This window comes from Lactuca sativa, chromosome 5 (assembly GCF_002870075.4).
Source record: "Lactuca sativa cultivar Salinas chromosome 5, Lsat_Salinas_v11, whole genome shotgun sequence".
NCBI lineage: Eukaryota > Viridiplantae > Streptophyta > Magnoliopsida > Asterales > Asteraceae > Lactuca > Lactuca sativa.
Window position 1 is genome coordinate 2,152,508 of NC_056627.2, and position 15,407 is coordinate 2,167,914.

Consider the following 15,407-nt stretch of genomic DNA (forward strand, 5'->3'; position numbering starts at 1 on the left):
AAGTGTAAAATAAACTCATTATCTTTGGATAATGTTGTAGTAGTTGAAACGAGGTTTCCGAATATATATAGAACGCCCAAATCTGACTTCGTATAAGGAAGTTATGATTTATTGAAGTTTCGACTTAGCGGTATGCGTGCAGCCTGAAATACTCGATTTGAGATCGAGCGGTTTTTAACCGAATCAATCTAAACGAGAATCGAAGAACTCGTTGTTGGTATCGAAACGATGAAAAGTTAGGCAATAACGGACGTCAAACGAAGGAGTTATGAATTTATAACGAACTTTTTATGTCTCGGCCTACTAAAAATAATTAAAAAAAATAAATCAAAATTAGCCGACGGAATCTAAACGAAAGTTGTAAAGCGTAGTCTCACCTACACGTGGATGTAAAGAACGTCGAAAACGGAGTTCGTATGAAGAAGATATGAATTTTCAAAGTTTATTAAATAATTAATATTTAAATTTAATTATAAAATCCGGTATTATCCGAAGGGGAGTCATCGGACTCATCCGAAGTACGCCCAACGTACAGCGAAGCGTGACGTCCCTCGCACTCGAGTTCTTTGGATACGTAAGCAATGATGAATTCGGACGCGTACGCCCCGCGTACTGCTGTACGCCCAACGTACTGCGAGGCTCCAGCCTCCTATAAATAGGATTCGAGGCTGCCGAGTTCTTTTGCTCTTTTTCTCTCTTCTCTCTCCCGTTTTGCATCGTTTTGCATGCCAGAAGTACCCCGAAGCCCCGGTAATATTCCCGAGCCCCGAAGCAAGTTTCGAAGCCCCGAAGGTCCCGAGAAGTGCGATTCCCGAGCCGAAGCTCTGCCCGCGAGAAGTTTGATTTTTGTAGAGATCTTCCAGATCTGCCGAAGAATGCTACGACTGTAAGCCGTAGTTCTATCCGATCATCTTCTGATCAAGTGAGTGTGTAGTTACTTTCTTGTAACGCATAATTATGAAGTATTTTATACGAAATACGTGTTATGTGTATAATTTTGTTGTTATGTGTGTGAATGTATATTCACTCTCTTCTATCTCATAGATCTGATTTATTTTCTATGAAATACGTGTTGTGTGGGTGTGCCTCATCTGTTATGTGGAATATGTATTGAATGAAAATGCTATACAGGTTTTAAACTATGTATAAAAAGATATATATTATTATCTACTAATATGTTGGGTAGAACATGAGTAGATAGTTGGTGTGTAATAAACAGATGAGAGGCCTCAATGTTGTTGTTGTTGATCTAGTTATTCAGCGGAGTATGGATAACGATCACAGACTCCTTCTAGACAGTCCTGTGGAACGCTAGCAGGTTCATAACCTGTAGGTGTTGTGAACGATGTGTTCACCGGTGTACTCTATCCCCCTCATGGTTGCCTTTAGGATATCTATTGTTGAGGAAAACCCTTAGCAGTAATGTCCGTCCCGATGAAAATCCTAGATTAGGTCCCTTGAGATAGATGTTGTTTTAGGGATGTAAAGTGAGGATAACAGGAATGGGTAATCGGGATAGTGATTGGCTGGTGAAATTAAATATAATTTATTTATTGTGGGTTGAAAACCCTATATGCTCACCAGGCTCCCAAGCCTGACCCACTCAGTTTTATTTGTATTACATGAAGTGGCGCGAGGGCATAAGATGGATGAATCATCGAGTTGTTTTGATTACAAGTTTGTATATGTATATATTTATTAATGACTTGTAATGTTATCATTTATGCTTTATGGTCTGTATTGGAACATGACATCCTGAGCTTTGATTATATAATGAAAATGCATCTCTTGATGAAATGCTTTGATAGATATTATTTTATCATGTTTTGTTTTGGGAACAAATTCCACAACTCTTTCAAATCAAAAGGATTTACTCTGAAATTATTTTAAAAGCATAAATGAAAATCGGTCTTTTCTGGTCGAGATTTTGGGGATGTCGCACGTGGTACTCAGTTCCACACTCTTATGTTTCCTTCTTCATCCTCTCTTTAGTTGCGTGCCTATAGTGATGCAAATTGGGATAGTGATATTTATGAGCGTAAGTCCACTACTGGGTATTGTGTGTTTCTTGGAGATTCATTGATATCATGGAAAAGCAAGAAATAAGATGTTGTTTATTGATCTTCTATAGAATCTGAGTATCGAGCCATGCCTATCGCCACTTGTGAGATTGTTTGGTTGAGATGGCTTTTTGCAGATATGGGCGTTCACATCTCTCTACCTACCCCTTTGTATTGTGATAACGAGAGTGCGATAATGATTGCCAAGAATTCAATGTTTCATGAGTGCACAAATCACATTGAGATTGACTGTCATTTCACATGTCATCATCTCCAGAAAGGCACTATCTCCCTTCCTTATGTTCCTTCCTTATGTTCCTTCCTATTTGTAGATTGTTGATATTCTTACAAAGCCGTTGACTGCTCCTCGATTCCTTTTTCTGTCTGACAAACTCTCAATTCTTATTGTTGTTGCATTGTGAGTTTGAAGGGCGGGTGTTAGCCTAATAATATTTTGGGCTTTATTTTGTATTGGGTTTTATGATTGGGCCTTTTCGCTAGAAAACCCTAATTAGCTTGTCTATATATTATGTTTTTCCTTTTCATTGTATTTTTACTTCTCTTTGATAATAATATGTTATCCTAGCCGTTATATGTATTTCACTTGTTAGTTTACACTGGTTTCTCCAGAGATGGTGCTAACTTTGTTCCGAATGCCATTGGAACCTTTACTTTAGAATCTCCCATCATACCGAACTTCACTAGTAGATGTGTAAGCTTCCTGATTAATGAATATGCCTTCGAGTCCCTGTCTTATGTTCAATCCAAGGAAAAAGTTAATCGGACCCATTTAGCTCATCTCAAACTTAGTCTCCATCAACTTCTGGAATTCAGCCGTTAAGCTAACATTCGTAGAACCGAAGATGATGTCATCGACATAAATTTGGACAATCATTAGGTGTTCACCCTCTTTCTTGTGAAAGAAGGTTGGGTCAACCGAACCTTGTTTGAATTTTAACATTTTAAGAAAGCGAGTTAGTGTTTCATATCAGGCTCTCGACGCTTGCTTTAGACCATAAACCGTCTTGTCCAGAATATAGCAATGATCAGGATACTTCTCGTTCACAAATCCAGGTGGTTGCTCAACATACACCGTCTCTTCTAGTTCTCCATTCAGAATGTACACTTGACATCCATTTGAAAATCTTTGAAATTCTTGTGAGCAACGTATGCTAGAAAGATCTGAACTGATTCTAACCTTGCTACAGGAGCGAAGGTCACTACTAGAAAAACAGCCTTTTACGACGCTCATTGCGCATCGTAAAAGGCTCAGACGACGCGCAAATGCGCGTCAAGGAAGGCCCTATCATAAAGAGAGACGACGCGCATTTACGACGCTCGTTTACGACGCACAATTACGACGCACGTTTACGACACGCAATGTGTATCAAGGAAGGCCCTGTCATAAAGAAAGACGACACGCATTCACGTGTTGTAACCTTACGACGCGCGTGTTAATGACACACAATGCGTATCAAGAAAGCCCCTGTCAAGAAAGGCCATGTCATAAATGAAGATGACACACATTTTTGCGTATCGTAAATTTAAATGTTTAAAAAAATATATTTATATATTTATTAATTTTTCAATTAAATTTTCATTTAATGTCTCATAATAGAAATAAAATACCATATACAAAAAATACAATTCATTGCATATAATTTAATGTCATACAATTCTATTTCTTACATTATATAAATTTACATTCATCTAATCTACTATGTGTTTCATACTAACAATTGAAATGAAGAATGCAACACTTGCATTTGCAGCATCATATCTCTTTCAGCTTGAGCTTTCTTTTCCACTTCTAACTCCAGAGCTATTCGCTGTCATCAACCCTGTAAGGTACAACTTTGACGTTTCCATTGGCATGATCCGCATATAGAGTAGATGTGATCTCCATAGCATTAAGCCCAACATTCTTAGCTAATGTTTTTGGTATCATTTCAAAGCTATCTGCAAATTTTCCAATTGCATACTGAACTAATCTGCATCATATCAATCATCAATCAAAAAACAAATTTAGTAAAACAGAAACTAATTATTCAGATTACCTACCATGTCTCCGAGAAAGAAAACTCCTTCAGTTTTCTTGCTAATTCAATTTCAGTGGTTGCAGCTTCAGGCACAATTCTACTGTCCTTGCATAAGGCCTAAAAAAAATACAAGGAATAAAAATATAATTTATCCAAACAGTAATGCATTTTATCTTGTTACTAAATGCAAAAACAAGAAGCAACAAAATTATTAACTCTGACTTTAGGTTTTTCCTAAAAAAAATTCCTTTCATTTCCCAAACTGCCCTCTCATTGTTTTTGGTGAAAGAAAAAAGAAGGTCCAGATTACCTTGTAAGTATTTACACCATCATCAACAGCCCTTTCCAGATCATCAAGTATGCTATCTGTACTTCCACGCAGCAAAACAGTTGTCACAGAGTTCCCACCTTGTTCGTTTCTTACAACACTCACCTACACACAAAAAAAGCAGGGGCATTTTTGTCTTTATAAAAAACTATAGTTTTTGTCCTCTTGACATCAATCTTAGTCACCAATTCATCATTTGAATTGATGATCTAAACAATATAGAGAAATTCTAGGAGCATCTTATTAGTGCAGAGGAGTTAGGGGCATTTTGGGCATTTAATATTACTAGTTTGTGATGTTAGATAGTTAGGGCATTTTTGGCATTTCATAATAAATTGCTCATTGAAGAAGCAAGAGAAAAACACACTTTACTTGGTACCAAAGAACATAATGTAAGCAGTACATAATACTCAAATACAAACAGGGCTGCTGTTCAGGAAACAGGAGCGCAAGCTCAAAACTAAAATCATTTGACTCCAAAAGCAACAGAATCAGGAAGAGAAGATGCGTATAAGTAGAAGATAAGAACCTTGGACTTTGGAGAATTGGAGAGCTGGAAAATCACATGGGTTCCCTCCTCTTCACCAGCATGGGACCCGCTTGCGATTAGCTTCCCTACTAGTAAAATTCAGTGCGAACATATTCCAGTCCAATGAAGGTAGTCAATCTAAAACGAAAAAAAATGAGATTATTACCCACGAAAATTGAGAAAAGATTATGATGTGAATATGACAAATTTACCCCAACAACCAATACTTTGAGAATAAACAATATTGAAGGCATATATTCTAGTAAGAGCACCTTGATATTCTTAAAAGTTCTATAAGTTCTGAAAAAAATTGTGGTAATGGGGAAAGAACTAAGAAGATAAGCATACCATGTCACCTGGTAGGTTACCATAGCCTGCCACGCATATAACTAGAGAAGAAATGATTAATGGCAAAATAGTCTTTTAGTATGAAAAGAGTGTAGGAAAAAAAATTCAAAAAGTATATTTTTTGAAGGATACACTTTCCCTTTGGGTTCCAGTGAATGGTATTGTAAGGGCCTGTTCCAAGCTCCATTAGAGGATTGCACTTTTTGTCAAAAATTGTCACGATTGCAGGCATAACTGTTGGCATGTCAAGGAAACAATATAAAAAACAGTAATTGTAGATGCTAATGCTAAAAATGGTAAAAGAAAAATTATATCTTTCATTGGAGGACTCGATCTATGTAATGGTCGATACGATAATCCAAAGCATCCGATATTAAAAACCCGAGACACAATACACACAGACGACTTTCATAATCATACTTTCACGGTATTCTATTTATAACTTTTCATTTAATCATTATAAACTATATTAAAAAATTCACACGATTTTAATATATCATTAGTGAATGATGTTTTATTTTTTAAAAATGGTAATAATCTTGCAGGTTTATCCTAGAGAACCATGGCATGATTTACATAGTAAAATTGATGGTCCGGCTGCATATATATGATATTATGAAAAACATTGAGGAGAGATGGCTAAAGGCTTCAATAGCTAGTGGTGTAAAAAAATTGAAGGCTATGTATGATGATGCTTTAGTCCAAATAGACACTATGCCAGAGTTTTTAACTGTTAATGATGAACCTTACCTTAGTGATCAGGACCCTGAAGGCTGGCATGTACAGGTAAAAAAAATTGTAACTTGCAAAATTGGTCCCTATGATATCCCAAAAAGTGCAGTTTGAGTCCTTTTTTTAGATGGAAGTTAACTCGAAGGACCAAATTTTCATGGAAGTTTCCTTTTTTGGACTGACCATGCAAATGAAAAAAGAAATAGACTCAAACTACACTTTTTGGGATATAACAGGGACCAATTTTGCAATTTACTCAAAAGGGCTTTATTTTTATTTATGCAGATTTTTCGTCCTATTGATTCAAATTCGGTTAAAGGGTTCCCAAAAGATCCGAAAGAAGCTACAACCAAGGTGCACAATTAGAATGAATATATTCAATAAAGGATAATGAAATGGTTATAAAGGTATTTATTGATAAATTTGTGTAAACAAAATTTGTTTTGTGGGAAGAATGTTCAACAATCTGTGCAGATTAAAATAAAAAAAAATTAACTTAAAAGTCTTATGCTAGAGTAAATTAGTCTTTTAAAACTAACTATATACCTGCATACGCTGGCCACTTTCATCTTTTCCTGTAAAACTCAGGCCAACATTTTCAAGTTGTAATACCATATTGAGGTTCACCTGGTTCAAATTTAAATTTCAAATCATTAACATTAAGTTAATAAAGACAACATGGTGCAACTTCCAAATTTTTTCTTATGAAACAGTTAATACCCAATAACTTTATGTTGACATTGCTATAAATATAATTGGGCAGATAATCCAAAGTAAAATGTTATAAACTTATAATGAAACAAATTTACTAATTTTTTTTGTAGTGGGGACCTACACTTAAAAGTTTTTTTTAAAAAAAAAACTTTGCAAAGTCTATTTTACAAAATGGGTGGTGATTTTGAGAAAAATGTTACAACACCACATTTTTTGACAATTTGGTGATTATGCCATAAAGCAACGCTTTCAAATTGTATATGTGTACCCAAGTTGTATACTTAATATTATCAGTTTAATAGTAACAGATATCCAAAAAACAACATTACTATCTTTCAAATACAAAAATGGTTAATATATGATTAATAATTAGAAATTTAATGATAAACTAAGTTTTCTTAATTAAACATTGAAAACTTTTCTTAATAAAACATTGAAATATTATATTACTTCAACTCTTCAAGAGAAAATCCACGGTCCTCCCTAAGTTTCATGTTGTACTTCGAGGTTTCACAAGGAACCTGAGGACAAAGTGATACAGCTGGCCTTGGAAATACTTTAACAACCTTTTGTTGCCTGGCTGTAGTAATCAATAAAATTAACTTAGGTTATGGTAAAATTAAGATGCAAAATCATTTGAAATATAAAGTAACAATTAGCTAATATATGTTTATGATTCGAAGAAAAGTTACCATTGCATCTCCTTGTTTGGGAAAACATTGTTCTGCTTAACCATCACTTCTACTACTACTCTGCAAATACACCATTATACTATATATTTAAAATCACAAATCATCTGCACATTGAGCACTGCCAAAGCAAATTTAATGTTTTCATAAGGACTTAGACCAAAGTTGGAGAAAAATCTTTGTATCTTTGATGAAGCAATGAATAGACCTGATTTACAGGAAAATAAATAAATAAAACTCAAATTGAAATGTGTGATGATGAAGCATCTGAAAAGGGTAGTTACCTGAACTACAGCCTGTATGTCTACACTTTTTAACTTGGCATCACAGATTGCAGCCACTGCTTCACTCACATGGCTGTGAGGAAAGGAAGCTCTTCTTCTATCATCTGAGGCAAGAATAGAACTTAAGCTACTGTGTATATCATCTTCAAAAGCTCTCCATTGATTCAAATCAGAAGATATAATTTCATTCATTCTAACACGAAACTCAGCAACTTGTTTTGTTTGCTCGGCACGGCTATTTCTTAAATATTTAACCTCATCTGAAACCTAAAAATCACATAACCATAGGATTTAATAAGATTCCATTGGTATTCAAACTAAGGGGTTGTCTCATTCTGTTCATTAAGTGCTCAACCCATCAAGCTCATTAAGTAAAAAAGAAACAACCTCTAAGACAGAATGGAAAGTAATTGATGTGAATTAAAATGGAAGTAGCAATAAGACACACCGCAATACGCACACAATCCTTTTGTATCAAGTTCTGTATTGTTCCGAATTCCTTTGAGACACTGCTTGTATCTAATAATTCATCTATTCCAACAATACTGGTTTCCAGCATCAACTTCCCACAGTCAACTGCTTCACGGAACAAATGAGCAATGACATGAATCCGAGCACCATCATCCAACATCCCAAACTGGGATCTAACAACAAGCAATGCCCTATGTGAAAGAAAAGCTTATAATCTCACATTCACCAACACTTAGGAAAGAAACTTCAAAAGAAAAAAGAAAAGCAATACCAGATAAAAACTTGTAGTCGACTTTTTGCTTTGTTCATCATCAGCAGAGAGGATACAGGGCAGTATGGGAATGAATTGTTGGTACCAATATGACTTGTCACCCTATATAAATTTAGAAATATAAATCCAAAATTAAACTAGAAAGAATGTGTGAACTAGTCAAAATCTCGGAAAGAAAGAATCAGCTTAGCTCTATATCTTCAATGTGGCATTTTGTTGAACACATTTTGTGCAATAACAAAATGAAAATCTTGCCATCAAAATTTCAATGTATGGTTGTAAACCAGTCAAAATCCCGGAAAGAAAGAACAAAAATCAGAAAATGAAAAATAGTTTCGCAAGAAAAATTACCTTGTCTTAGTGTAGGAACCACTGCCATCTTCCTCTGTTAAAATTAAAAAGATAAGAACATGTTCAAAAGCGAAACAATGACAATATGTAGAATAACTGAAAGTGTTGAAGGGAGAAGAGATGGTTGCTGATTATCCGACGGTGGTCACTTAGTGAAAATAGTGAGAGAAAGCAAAACCAAAGATAAGCCACGTAATAGTTTCCCAAATTGAACAATTTTACTGTGTGCGAGAAAGGAGAATCCTCTGCTAGGCATGAATATGGACTGCTAGGCGCGAGAATCCTCAATTTCTGCCGACTAGTGCGGGAAAAAGGAAAAGTGGTTGTGGTTCTCCAATTAAGGTTTTTTTAATATTTAACTAAGAGAAGTAGTGTGAGGGTGGGTAAAGACATCGGTCAGAGACATTTTCTTGTGGAAGTTTGGAGATTTGGTGATATTGTGATTTTATTGTAGGAGAAAAGAGGATTGACAATGATATTAGGGTTTTTTGGGGTATTAGAGTGTGGGAGATAGAGATATAGAAAAGAACGATGGTAATAAGGTAGAGGATAACACGGCGGCCCTTCAAACTTTTTGGATTTTCGTTTCCCCCCAGTTGCAAAAGAAGGGTATGCGCGTCTCATTAAAAATATAAAGTGACATCTCTACACGATACCCATTTTTAAATAAGTGCCCTCCGTGTTTTTAATATTTTTTATTGGACACTAATTTTAGGGCACGCAAAAATGTGTGCCTTCTATCCTTCAAATTTTGGAAAACTGACATTGATTTTTAGGGCACGTACAAATGCGCGTCTTCTATCCGTGTGTGTCATTAATTGCGCGTCGTAAAAGGCTATTTTTCTAGTAGTGGGTTTCTTGATAGTCTATACCTTCTTCCTGGCAATATCCCTTAACCACTAGCCTTTCCTTGTTACGTATCACATTCCCTTCTTTTTCCATCTTGTTCCAGAATACCCATTTTAAACCAACCATAGATGCATCCTTTGGAGTGGGAATCAGTCTCCAGACTTGATTTCGCTCAAATTCATTTAGCTTGTCTTGCATTGCCTGCACCCAATCAGAGTGATCAAGTGTAGAATTGATTGTTTTCGGCTCAATCTTGGAAACAAAGCAATTAAACATATAGAATTCTACTTGAGAGAATAAAGCAGTTTGCTTCGCTTTCAGTTGAGAGCATGTAAGAACTCCCTCATGTGATTCACCAATTACTTGAGTTTTCGGATGATCTTGTGTCCATTTTGTGAGTGGAGGGAAATTTGGATCATAAGCAGGATCCAATTTAGCATTTATTTCTTCTTCAAATTCTGATTGAGTGTCATCATCATTCGTATTACTATTCTCCCCCTCGAATGATGAAACAATTTCAACATCAGGTTCAGAATTTTCCCCCTCGATTGGACTTTCATGGTTCTTCATTGGAGATGGGTTCTCCCCCTGGAAAGGCAAATGAGATTGCTTTGGTGAGGAAGAACCCTCCCACTGGAATGTGGTGTTGTCATTTGTGGGTTCGCTTGGACCTTGAGGTTCGCAATGATCTTGAGGTCCGCTACCTGTAGCTTTTGTAGCTTCATTGATTATCTTCTTTAGGTTGTCAACCTTTTTATCAACTACTTTCGCTTTCAGAGAGAATTGCATTCCCCGATTCATCAAAGAGCAACATGTACTCTTCAAACAGATTTGATATAGGAGCCGTGACGTGACCTGTTTGTGGAAAGATCTCCTCCATTGGACTTTCGCTGGATTGAAGTTTCTTCACGTAATTGTCATCAAAAGTGACATAATAGGTTTCTTCTATCTTCTTTGATCTTTTATTCAGAACCCTATATGCCTTGGAGGTAAGAGAGTTGTAACGTCCTAAAATTCAAGTCCAAAAATTTCATTTTTAATAAAATTGTTCATAAAACATTCACTAGAAAATATTAAATCAACACGTCATCTCATAAAATCAAGTATCATGTTTCAAACCCACAAAATAAGTAAATAACATATCAGAGTACAATCCCAGAAAACACCGTGCGGAAAATCAAATGTGTATGTGATGCCATGCTACGCCACCGGCTCCTTCCCCTTAGACGAAGAGGTACTTGAAACCAAAAACTGAAACCGTAGGCACAAAGCTTAGTGAGTTCGCCCATCATACCACATACCATACAATACCATCAGTATCTTTCAACCGATAATCATCATCGGTATCTTTCAACCGATAATCGTCATCAGTATCTTTCAACAGGTAACTGGGTACTATTCCACCCTCTACCACTAACATACAATAGCAAGATATAAGCACACAGTCAGACATATTCGGGTGCTGACCTACCCCTTGGTCCTAAGGACCACTATCAGGGAAACTATCCTTATCATGTAACATATCATACGGATATAACTCATAACCAAACGCATACCAGACCAAGATAAATTATCACAAAGACAATTATCTTCTAAATACTCCTCATTGGTGGGTCGGCATTGTGGCCTTAGACCCACCCCTACTGGAAGGTAACTCACCTCATACAAGTAGCTGCTCATAATCAGTGCGGGAAACCTCCGTCCGCTGCAGCTCTGGAAATCCTCCGGCTACAAACCCCACAAACACTCAGTTAGAAACTGATCTCTATACTCAGGGTAAACTGACCATTTTACCCTCAACCAAGTCAAGTCAAGTCAAGTCAAAGTCAAAGTCAACTTCGAGTTGACCCGACTCGCCGAGTTGGTCCATCATCTCGTCGAGTCCCTAACTCTCCACTCATCCATATTCGCGACCCTACTCGTCGAGTTGGGCTGAAAACACGAAGAGTTCTTCTCCCATTCAAAAGCCACAAGGAAACTCATCCGACTCGCCGAGTCCGGGAACAAATCGCCGAGTCCCACGAGCAGATCCCCTACTCGCTTCCAAATCCTCACTAGAGCATCCATCTTGATGATTTGGGTTTCTGGGGCTATCGCTAGTCGATAAATTGCTAATTTCGCGAGCAGTGACGAAGGGATGGACCTTCTACACTTAAACCCCTCTTAACTCAATAAATGTTCATATGACTTGCCGAGTTTGAAGAACAACTCGTCGAGTTCCAAGCAATCTTCATAGGACTCGCCGAGTGGTTCGTTTGACTCGTCGAGTCTAAGACCATATTCATAGAACTCGCCGAGTGCACTTTGGCACTCTCCGAGTCCATTCAACTCTCCTCCCATATAGGCTAAATCTGAGACATGCAATGGTTCCAAACCATAGATCTAAACTCCTAGGGCATGCTTATCACGTAAAGTTGCAAACTTTACATGCACGCATGGCCCTATGAGCTCCAAAAGGCAAATCCAAGCTCTTAATGAGGCTAAACACTTAATAGGGACCTCAATCACTTCAACCACAGAAACTTTACACTTCTAAGATGTCCATAAGGTCTAGATCTAAAGCCCTTTTAGAACATAGAGCATAAACACATAGAGTTTGAGGTTTTAGGGCTTAAAAACCACAAATTAGGGACAAAAAGGAATCTAATGAACTAGAGATCAAGGTAGGAACTTTTCTACCTGAATATAAGCCTTTCATTGAGTGGATTTTGGATCTACTTCCCCTCCTTGCACCCTTCAACCTTCTCCTTCTTCTTCTAAGCTCCAAACTTCCTTCACAAAGCCAAAATCACTCACAAGAAAAATATGGGGGCTAGGGTTTCGCTCTACAGCTCTTTTGTAAGTGTTAGGGGCAAGGGAGGCCGAGTTAGAGTGTTTAAATAGGGTGCACACTCCTGGATTAGGGTTTTTGTCCACACAGCAACTTACTCGCCGAGTCCGGGACCCGACTCGGCGAGTCCTCAACTTAAACCCCATGCCCCTTCCCGCTTCTACTCGGCGAGTTGATCCTTTGACTCGCCGAGTCCAAGGCCAAGATGCAAAATGCACAAAGAATTAAATAAAAGAATACGCACCAAGAACCAGGTGCTACAAATCTCCCCCACTTATTTTAGACTTCGTCCTCGAAGTCTGCTGCTCGATCCTGAAATAGCTCGGGGTAATGCTCCATCATCTCGTCCACTAGCTCCCAATTCCACTCTGACCCCTTACGGTGCTACCATTGCACCTTCACGAGTTCCAATTTGTTGTTCCTCCGATCCTTCGACTTCCGGTCGAGGATCGCTATAGGCCGCTCGATGTAATTCAGGATGTCATCAAGCTGAATGTCTTCCAAAGGTACCACTGCTGAGTCGTCCACCAGGCACTTCCGCAGCTGAGAGACGTGGAAAGTGTTGTGGATCTGCCTGAGTTCGGCTGGCAGATCCAGCCGGTAGGCCACCTTGCCCACCCGGGCTACAACCTGAAGGGTCCAATGTACCTAGGGCCCAACTTTCCCCGCTTCCTTAATCGGATGACGCCCTTCCATTGCGACACCTTCAAGAGAACCATATCCCCGACCTGGAATTCCAGGTCTGATCGGCGCTTATCGGCATAACTTTTCTGTCAACTCTGAGCAGTCTGAAGCCTGCTTCGGACCTGCTGAATCTTTTCTGTCGTCTTGAGCACTACGTCGGTGCTCCCCATTACCCTCTGGCCAACCTCACCCCAGCATATCGGGGTCCTGCACCTCCTCCCATACAATATCTCAAAGGGAGGATGGTCGATACTCACATGATAGCTATTATTATACAAGAACTCCGCCAACGGTAGGTAGGTATCCCAACTACCTCCGAAATCTAAAACACATGCCTACAACATATCCTCCAGAGTCTGGATGGTCCGCTCGCTCTGGCCATCCGTCTGCGGGTGAAAAACGGTGCTAAAATGCAGACGAGTACCCAGCTCGTCATGAAACTTCTTCCAAAACCCAGAAGTAAACCGCACATCTCTGTCTAAAATCACCAAAACTGGCACTTCGTGCCGCGCCACCACCTCCCTGATATAGATATTGGCCAATTTCTCGGACGAGATGCTCTCCTGAATCGGGATAAAGTGGGCACTCTTGGTCAATTGATTGACAATGACCCAGATCGAATCCACTTCCCACGCGGTCCTTGGAAGCTTGGTGATAAAATCCATCTTGATGTCTTCCCATTTCCACAGCGGAATATCCAACGGTTGCATCTTGCCGTGTGGTCTCTGATGCTCGGCCTTGACCTTCCTGCAAGTCAAGCACGGCTCCACGTACCATGCCACATCCTGCTTCATGCAGGGCCACCAATAGTCCAGACGAAGATCCCTATACATCTTCGTCGCCCTGGGATGAATGGAGAATTGGGATTTTTGCGCCTCCTCCATCAGGACCTGGTGCACGCCTCCATGATAAGGGACCCACACCCTACGGTGAAGAGTCAATAACCCTCGGCTATCATAGTTGAAAGAGGAAACCTGCCCCACAATCCGCTAACTCTTCCGATGTTCCTCCTTCATAGCCTCCTGCTGAGCCTCCCGAATCCGCTCCAGAAGCGGAGTCACCACTGTCATCCTCAGACATATATCCCTGATCGGCGCTATCTTGCGGCTAAGCGCATCGGCCATGACATTGGCTTCCCGGATGGTAAAGGATCTCACAATCATAATCCTTTACCACATCAAGCCAACGACGATGTCTCAAATTCAGATTTGGCTGGTCAATGAGATACTTCAAACTCTTGTGGTCTATGTAAATCGTACAAGAAACCCCATAGAGGTAACGACACCAAATCTTGAGGGCGAAAACAACAGCCTTCAACTCTAAATCATGCGTCGAATAGTTCGCCTCATGAGTCTTCAGCTGCCTCGACGCATAGGCGATGACATGCCCTTTCTACATCAATATCGCGCCCAAACCTGCGATGGATGCATCGCAGTACAAAACAAAATCCTCCATGCCCTCTGGCAGGGCTAAAATCGTGCCTCGCAAAATCTCTATCTCAATGCCTCGAATGCGGCCTGCTGCTCAGGCCCCCAGTGAAACACCACCGACTTCTTAGTCAGCGGGTGAGAGGAACTTCCATCTTGGAGAAGTCCTAAATGAATCTCTGATAGTAGCCTGCCAATCCTAGAAAGCTCTGAATCTTAGATGGAGACCTCGGAACCTCCCAACTCATCACGACGTCCACTTTGGCTGGATCTACCGAAATCCCGTTCTGGTTGACAAGGTGCCCAAGAAACTACACCTCGCGCAACCAGAACTCACACTTGGAAAACTTAGCATACAATTTCTCCCTCCTCAAAGTCCCAGAACCTCCCGCAGATACTCCTCATGCTGCTCTCGCGTCTTGGAATAAACCAAAATATCGTCGATAAACACTATTACAGACCGGTCTAACATCGGTCTACATACGTGGTTCATGAGGTCCATGAATGCGGCAAGAGCATTGGTGAGCCCGAAGGGCATAACCACAAACTCATAGTGGCCATAACGCATCTGAAACGCAGTCTCCTGCACATCCTCCTCTCTGACCCTCATCTGATGATACCCTGAACGCAAGTTAATCTTAGAGAACCAAGATGCTCCCTGTAGCTAGTCAAAGAGGTCATCAATCCTCGGGAGTGGGTAGCGGTTCTTCACTATTACCTTGTTCAGCTCCCGATAATCTATACACATCTGATGCGACCCGTCCTTCTTCCTCACAAATAGAATCGGGGTTCCGCAGGCTG

At 39.4% G+C, this 15,407-nt stretch overlaps 1 pseudogene; it reads right to left on the bottom strand.

Moving 5' to 3' along the window:
- Positions 1 to 3,882: 3,882 nt before the first annotated feature.
- Positions 3,883 to 5,536, bottom strand: LOC111884555 (T-complex protein 1 subunit theta-like; annotated as a pseudogene).
- Between the last annotated feature and the right edge of the window lie 9,871 nt (positions 5,537 to 15,407).